Source organism: Psammomys obesus, unplaced genomic scaffold, assembly GCF_907164565.1.
Source record: "Psammomys obesus unplaced genomic scaffold, mPsaObe1.curated_primary_1811, whole genome shotgun sequence".
NCBI classification, from domain to species: Eukaryota; Metazoa; Chordata; class Mammalia; order Rodentia; family Muridae; genus Psammomys; species Psammomys obesus.
Genome location: NW_026585742.1, coordinates 723,703 through 730,833, shown reverse-complemented (window position 1 = coordinate 730,833; position 7,131 = coordinate 723,703).

The window sequence follows — 7,131 nt, the reverse complement described above, 5'->3', positions numbered from 1 at the left end:
GGTGTACACCAGCACCCAGGATGCAGCTGGGTATTGTGAAAATCTGGTTGACCCCTAGTCTTGATAAAGGTGGGTTATGTGTGGGAATAGAACACACCCAGCAGTAAAACATGTTTAGCAAGACCCAAATGTATTTGGCAAAGATCACTCCCTTCAGTGTGAAACTATCAGCTCTTTGAACAACCAACGTGGCCAACATTTGCTTTCAATGTGTACTTTATGTGGGTGTGAGCAGAGGTAGGGGGAAAAAGGAGACAATGGTGTTTGCTTCCAACAGTGCAAGAAGTCGGTCCCCACCAAGTACCGGATAGGTGAGCTGGATAGGAAAAAGTGAACAAGTTTTATCCACTGGGTGGAGGCAGGGAGAGGGAAACTATATCCATCCCATGACGTTGTATTTCATCCTTTGGAAAGCATGGAAGGAGGATCCTCATTACACCAGCACCTTGTGACGTCTTTCGTGGCTAGGTGTGCATGGGCACCTGTCTTTCTGGGGGAATGCCAGACAGCCTTGTGTGCTGGGAAGTCCAGAAATGGAGGAGCATTACTACAAGCAACTCTTCTCACTTCTCTGTGCTTTCTGGAGTCAGGAACAATGATCACTCTCCAGCATGTATTGGGTTCTGTTTACTGATACTTGACCCTGTATTTAGCAACAAGCTCACAAACAAAGTTAGTATATTCCCATGAACTTGAGAGCTGAAATAATGTTAAATAACTGCACCCAGGGCTATTCAAAATTCAAGCTGAATGCTGGAACACAATGGCAGATATATGATTTCCAGCAATCGGGACACCTAGCCAAGCAAATCATGAGTTTGAGGCCATCCTGGGCTACATAGTAAGTTTATGTGTAAAGAATAAAAAATAAACAACAAAACTGGTATTTGCTCCCAGGTCCCTGGTCCCAAAACTTACACTCCTAAACTATTACTATTACATCTGAAAGGGAAAAGCAAATGAAGCCACACCTTCCAGTAGATAGCAGTCCAGAGAATTCCAGAGTTGTATGTACACATTTACAATATATAGACAAGAGAAACTATAACCAAAAGATTAAAAGATGTGTTAAAAACCAAAGGTAACGCCCCTGCTCTGAGCACCCTCTTTCTGCTCAGAGCCAAGGGCGAAATTTACACATTCATACTGGTCTGTCAGTGACAGAAAGTTCTACCTGTCAACAGCCCTGAGGAATAGTCTGCAACAGGCAAAATGCTGAGGCAGTGGTAGCATGAGCGGGAAGTTTCCGAGGGCTGGAAACTCAAGTGTGTTCTCTCTTCGCTGGGCTGTTGGGCAGCCAGCCAAGGGAACCAGCTGCCTCACTAAACCACTTCCGAAACAGCTGACAGGCTTCCCAGAATGGATGCAACTGATCCAGAATGTGTTTGTACATGAGTGGCAGGTGGAATTTAGTCAGAGGCTAAGACTGGGAAGGTTTGAGCAGGATGAAAAGGGGAAGGCAAGGACTGTGATGAAAGCATTGGGATCTTTCTGAGCAAAAATCAGGCAGGTTTTGTATGGTCCGTGATACGAGAATGAAAGTGAAGATTTACCTGGCCAGCCCCACCCAACCAAGTTGTTTTTTGATATTATACCATGGAAGATAGTGTAAGCACCCACTGTGTGTGGGCCCCTGCGCAATGTTTACAGACAACCTAAAGGGACACATGAAGATCTGTTTAGTAAAGTCAGCAAGCAGAGCCCATCCCCTCCATTCACAGGCTGTCTTTCTGTTGGTTATCATTCTTCTCCATACCTCCGTCTCCCCACCATAGAAATACTGCCTTTGGGTTGAAAAGATGCCTCAGTGGATAAGTGCTTGCTTGCACAGGCAGAGGAACCCAAGTTCAGGTCTCCAGAAAACTGGCCAGGGGTAACAGCTGCCTGTAATTCCAGGCCCAGGGCTGAAGATACGTGGGATACGCTAGTTACTTAGACCAGCTGGAATCTGTGCACTCTCACTGGAGAGCTCCTGCCTCGATAAATAAAATGGAGAGTAGTCAAGAAACAAAGCTGGCGTAAATGTCAGGCCTTCACACATGTATGTACATACACATATGTGTAATCATACAGACACACACACAAATAAAGAGCATCTTCATCTGGAATGGGGAGATCCAGACACTGACTTGCAGCGCATGCTGACACTTCTAACTTAGGATGCCTTAAAAATGAGGTTTCCAAAAAGACAGCATCTTCAACAAATGGTGCTGGTCCAACTGGATGTCCACATGCAGATAAATGAAAATAGATCTCTATTTATCACCCTGCACAAAACTAAAGTCCAAGTGGATCAAAGACCTCAACATAAAACCAGATACTCTAAATCTGTTAGAAGAAAAAGTTGGGAACAGCCTAGAACTCATTGGCACAAGAGACAACTTCCTGAACAGAACACCAACAGCACAGGCTCTAAGAGCAACAATCAATAAATGGGACCTCATGAAACTGAAAAGCTTCTGTAAAGCAAAGGACACTGTCATCAAAACAAAACGCCTGCCTACAGATTGGGAAAGAATCTTCACTAACCCTTTATCTGACAGAGGACTAATATCGAGTATATACAAAGAACTAAAGAAGCTGAAAAGCAGCAAACCAAGTAATCCACTTAAAAAAATGGGGAACAGAGCTAAACAGAGAATTCTCGACAGAGGAATATCGAATGACAGAGAAACACTTAAAGAAATGCTCATCCTCATTAGCCATCAGGGAAATGCAAATCAAAACGACCCTGAGATATCACCTTACACCCATCAGAATGGCCAAGATGAAAAACTCAAGGGACAACACATGCTGGAGAGGTTGTGGAGAAAGGGGAACCCTCCTCCACTGCTGGTGGGAATGTAAACTGATACAACCACTCTGGAAATCTATCTGGCGCTTTCTAAGACAATTCGGAATAGTGCTTCCTCAAGACCCAGCTATACCACTGCTAGGTATATACCCAAAGTTTGCTCAAGTACACAAAAGGGATATTTGCTCAACCATGTTTATAGCAGCATTATTTGTAATAGCCAGAACCTGGAAACAACCCAGATGTCCATCAACGGAGGAATGGGTACAGAAATTGTGATATTTTTACACAATGGAATACTACTCAGCAATCAAAAAGGAGGAAATCATGAAATTTGCAGGCAAATGGTGAGATCTAGAAAAGATCATCCTGAGTGAAATATCCCAGAAGGAGAAAGACAAACATGGTATATACTCACTTATATAGACCTATAAGATATGATAAACATAATGAAATCTATACACCTAAAAAAGATAATCAAGAGAGCGGACATGGGGTAAGATTATCAATCCTCGTTTAGAAAGACAGATGGGATGCGCATTGAACGTATGACAGGAGTCTACTGAGCGCATTTGAAAGACTCTAACTAGCAGTGTTTTCAAAGCAAAGACTCATGACCAAACCTTTGGCAGAGTACAGGGAATCATAAGAAAGAAGGGGAGTTAGTCTGATGAGGAAAGGATAGGAGCTCCACAAGGACCAAATATATCTGGGCACAGGGTCTTTTCTGAGACTGACATGCAACCAAGGACCATGTATGAATGTAACCTAGAACCTCTGCTCAGATGTAGCCTGTGGTAGCTCAGTAACCAATTGGTTTCCCATAGTGAGGGGAACAAGGACTGTTTCTAACAGGAACTCAATGACTGGCTCTTTGGCCTCCCCACCCCCCAAGGGAGGAGCAGTCCTGTTAGGCCACGGAGGAGGGCTTTGCAGCCAGTCCTGAAGATACCTGATAAAACAGGATCAGATGAATGGGGAGGAGGTCCCCCCTATTAGTGGACTTGGCAAGGGGCACGGTGGAGATGAGGGAGGGAGGGAGGGACTGGGAGGGAATGAGGGATCGGGACATGGCTGGGATACAGAGTTAATAAAATGTAACTGATAAGAAAAAAATAAAATTCAAAAAAATAAAAAGAAAAAAAAAATGAGGTTTCCAAATGGCATTATCCAACAGAGTCAGGAGAGTAGGCTTCACAGTAATGAGGCAGGCGCTACTCTTTGCTCATTCCTGGCCTGTATCCGATTCCATTCTTCTTCAGCTCTGCTAGACATGCTCTCCAGATTAAAGTTTCTTATGACACTGGTTTTCCAAAATGCTTTATAATGACCAATTAATTTTATTAATGTATCTATCAGCTCAGAATGAGCTCCTAAGACATAATTAGACAACTGTCATTAAGCCTATGAAACATTAAGCCCTGAGAGCAGTCAGCAATGGGAGACTGTTTCTCCTTGTGTTTCCACTTGAGGTAGCTATGGGGAAATACAAAGAAACAATGTAGAGAAGTGACAGTGTAGAGAAAGGATGCTTAAGTGTCAATGTCACCTTCTGGCCAGTGTTCCCAAGACAGGATGTGATGAGACCTTCTGATGGCTTTCTGTACTGGAGAGAGATCCTTCTCCAGCTCATAATAGCTGGTTCTTCAATATTATTGAGAACTGATTGATATCTTGGCATTGGCCACAGTGAGAATAATGGCAACATAGGAATCAATAAATACTACTAATGAGGGCTTTGAGAGACATGAATGGGAACCTGTTTGCCAGCATGCCACTGTTTCTTACCAAAGGACGATTCTGGGGACATAGCGGTTTGTAGGTCATCTCAGGACCTGCAGGCTCTACCAGCTCTCATTTGATAATCTAAGTCATATTTGATACGATAAATATCATCCCCACATCTTCCAGGATCAGTCAACCAAATCTGAGCTCTTTCTCCCAAATATATCTTCACTGTACCCTGGCCTCTTCACCAGCACTCTTCTCACTTGCTATGCTATAACCAAGAATTTTCCCAGGCTAAAACTTGGAATTCTATCTTTGCATCTAGAATGTTCTCTCCCTGCTACATTAAGAGTGGCTGGGATCATTAGGACTGGCTGCATCCTCTTCCTCTGTGGCCTGGCAAGGCTGTCCCTGCCAGGGGAATGTGATCAAAGAGCCAGCCACTGAGTCCATCTCAGAGACAGCCACTGCTCCCCTTACTAGGGAACCCACATGTAGACTGGGCTGCTTATAGGCTATATCCTCTTCATGCATGGTCCTTGGTTGGAGCATCGGTCTCTCTACAGGATAGGCTAGGGTCAAATAGTAGGGGAGGAGGACCTCCCCTATCAGTGGTCTAGGGGAGGGGCATGGGGAGAAGAGGGAGGGAGGGTGGGACTGGGATGAGATGAGGGAGGGGGCTACAGCCAGGATACAAAGTGAATAAATTGTAATAATTTTTTTAAAAAAGAGTGGCTGGGATTTTCCTTCTTTAGTCCCCAACCTCAAAGTTACTACTTTTAAAGTCTTCCTTAAACTATACAATCATTTGTGTGTGAGAGATCTATAAAAGTAGATAAGACTCTCCTGCCTATCTAGTACTACAATGGGTCCTAGAGAAGATCTAGACTAGTTCCTAAGCCAGTCTTCCATTATCTCATCCTCCTACAACCTCCTCTTGTCCCCAGATGACATCAAGTGATCCAGCTGCCATGTGGCCTTCATTCCTGCCCTGAGGCATTTACTGTTTGTAATCTCTTCCTTTCTTATGGCTTCAGGATGTCATAGGACACTCACTTTTGACTTTCCCAGAAAGCAAAAAGACATTTGGCTTCTTGTAAACATTCTAGGCACCAGTGAAAGCACTTGGCCTCTAGCATCAGCATCAGATAAACACTAACATAGAAATCAGTCATCCAACAAGGACAAAGTGTTCTAAGAATATGTGGGGATGCCGAGGTGGCTCTGTCAAGAGCTAAAACTATTGATACCAAGTGACATGGCAGACCTCAAGGTAACTTCCAATGACTTCCATCTCCTATCAAACATAACCTCCTCCCCTAGGTGCAGGTGGGAACTTTGGCTTCTGGTATAGGGAAAAGCCGGAGGATTTTTTTTTTTATTTAATCCTTCATCTCAGTTTATTTGGACTTAATCAGAAAAGAGACCATGCTCAGTGGGACCGTATTAGTTGGATGAACGCCCTTAAATGAGGGACTGTACCCTCCCTACATTGAGAGATGCTGCTTGCTGTTGGGCAAAGTGAGCAGCCATGCCTCAGAACCTACCCGGCAAAGAGCTAAAGCCCCAGCCTCTCCATCCTGGGCAGCCAGTAGACATCTGGGACCTCCAGTCACACTGCAAGATGTGTTAGCCTGTCCCACAACATGAATGAATTTGGAAATAAACTGTCCCATGGGTAAGCCTCCAGAGAGAACTCAACCTGACTAATGCCTGATCACAGCCTTGAGAAGCACTAAGTAGGAGGTCAAGTGAGAGTGTGCCTGACTCAGGAAACTATGAGGTAATAACATGTGATCCTTTAAATGGCTAAGAATGACAGTTTGTGAGGCCAGTGGGTAAAATAACATACTGTGAAAGCCTGAAAGAAGAGACCTGTGTTCTACTTTCAGAGCCCATGTAAATGTGAAGGAGTGAACCTACTCAGCAAAGCTGCCCTCTGACCTCCAGATGTGCATCCTGGCACATGGCGAGAGCACACTGTGCATCAGATACACACAAAAGCATTTTTTTTAAGAAAACAGTAATTGCCGTGGAGCGATGGAAAACTAATATTGACTATAATCTTTTTCCAGGGGAAGAATACAAATAGGAAGAGAGGAAACAGTAAGTAACACTGCAATGGCCTCACTTTGTAACATCTTACTTATAATGGGAAGCCATCTCTGTTGCCACACAGAGATTTTGGTTACTCCCTATACTCTAAAATTTATCCATTCATCAGTATATGAAGAATCTACTATGTGTCAGGCCCTGTGTTGAAGACTAAGAACTCACAGACGACTGAAACAAGCCATTCCTTTAGGAGGTTACAAAAGAGGAGGCAGGCAGCACACAGGAATGCACTTTTCCTCATTAATCGTGCCTTCAAAGGCTACAAGGGTGGATACTCTGAAAAGACCATGGTCAGAGAAGGATAAAACCCTTCTCAGCCTGGTACCTGAAAGTGTGCTTGTATTATACCTGGGTCACAACAGGTAACTGCTGAAAGTCCAGAAATCTCCAGATCCAGTTAGAAAGCACACCACTATTATGAGTTAAATTATTTAAGTGTATACGTAAATATATATATATATATATATATATATATATATATATATATATATATA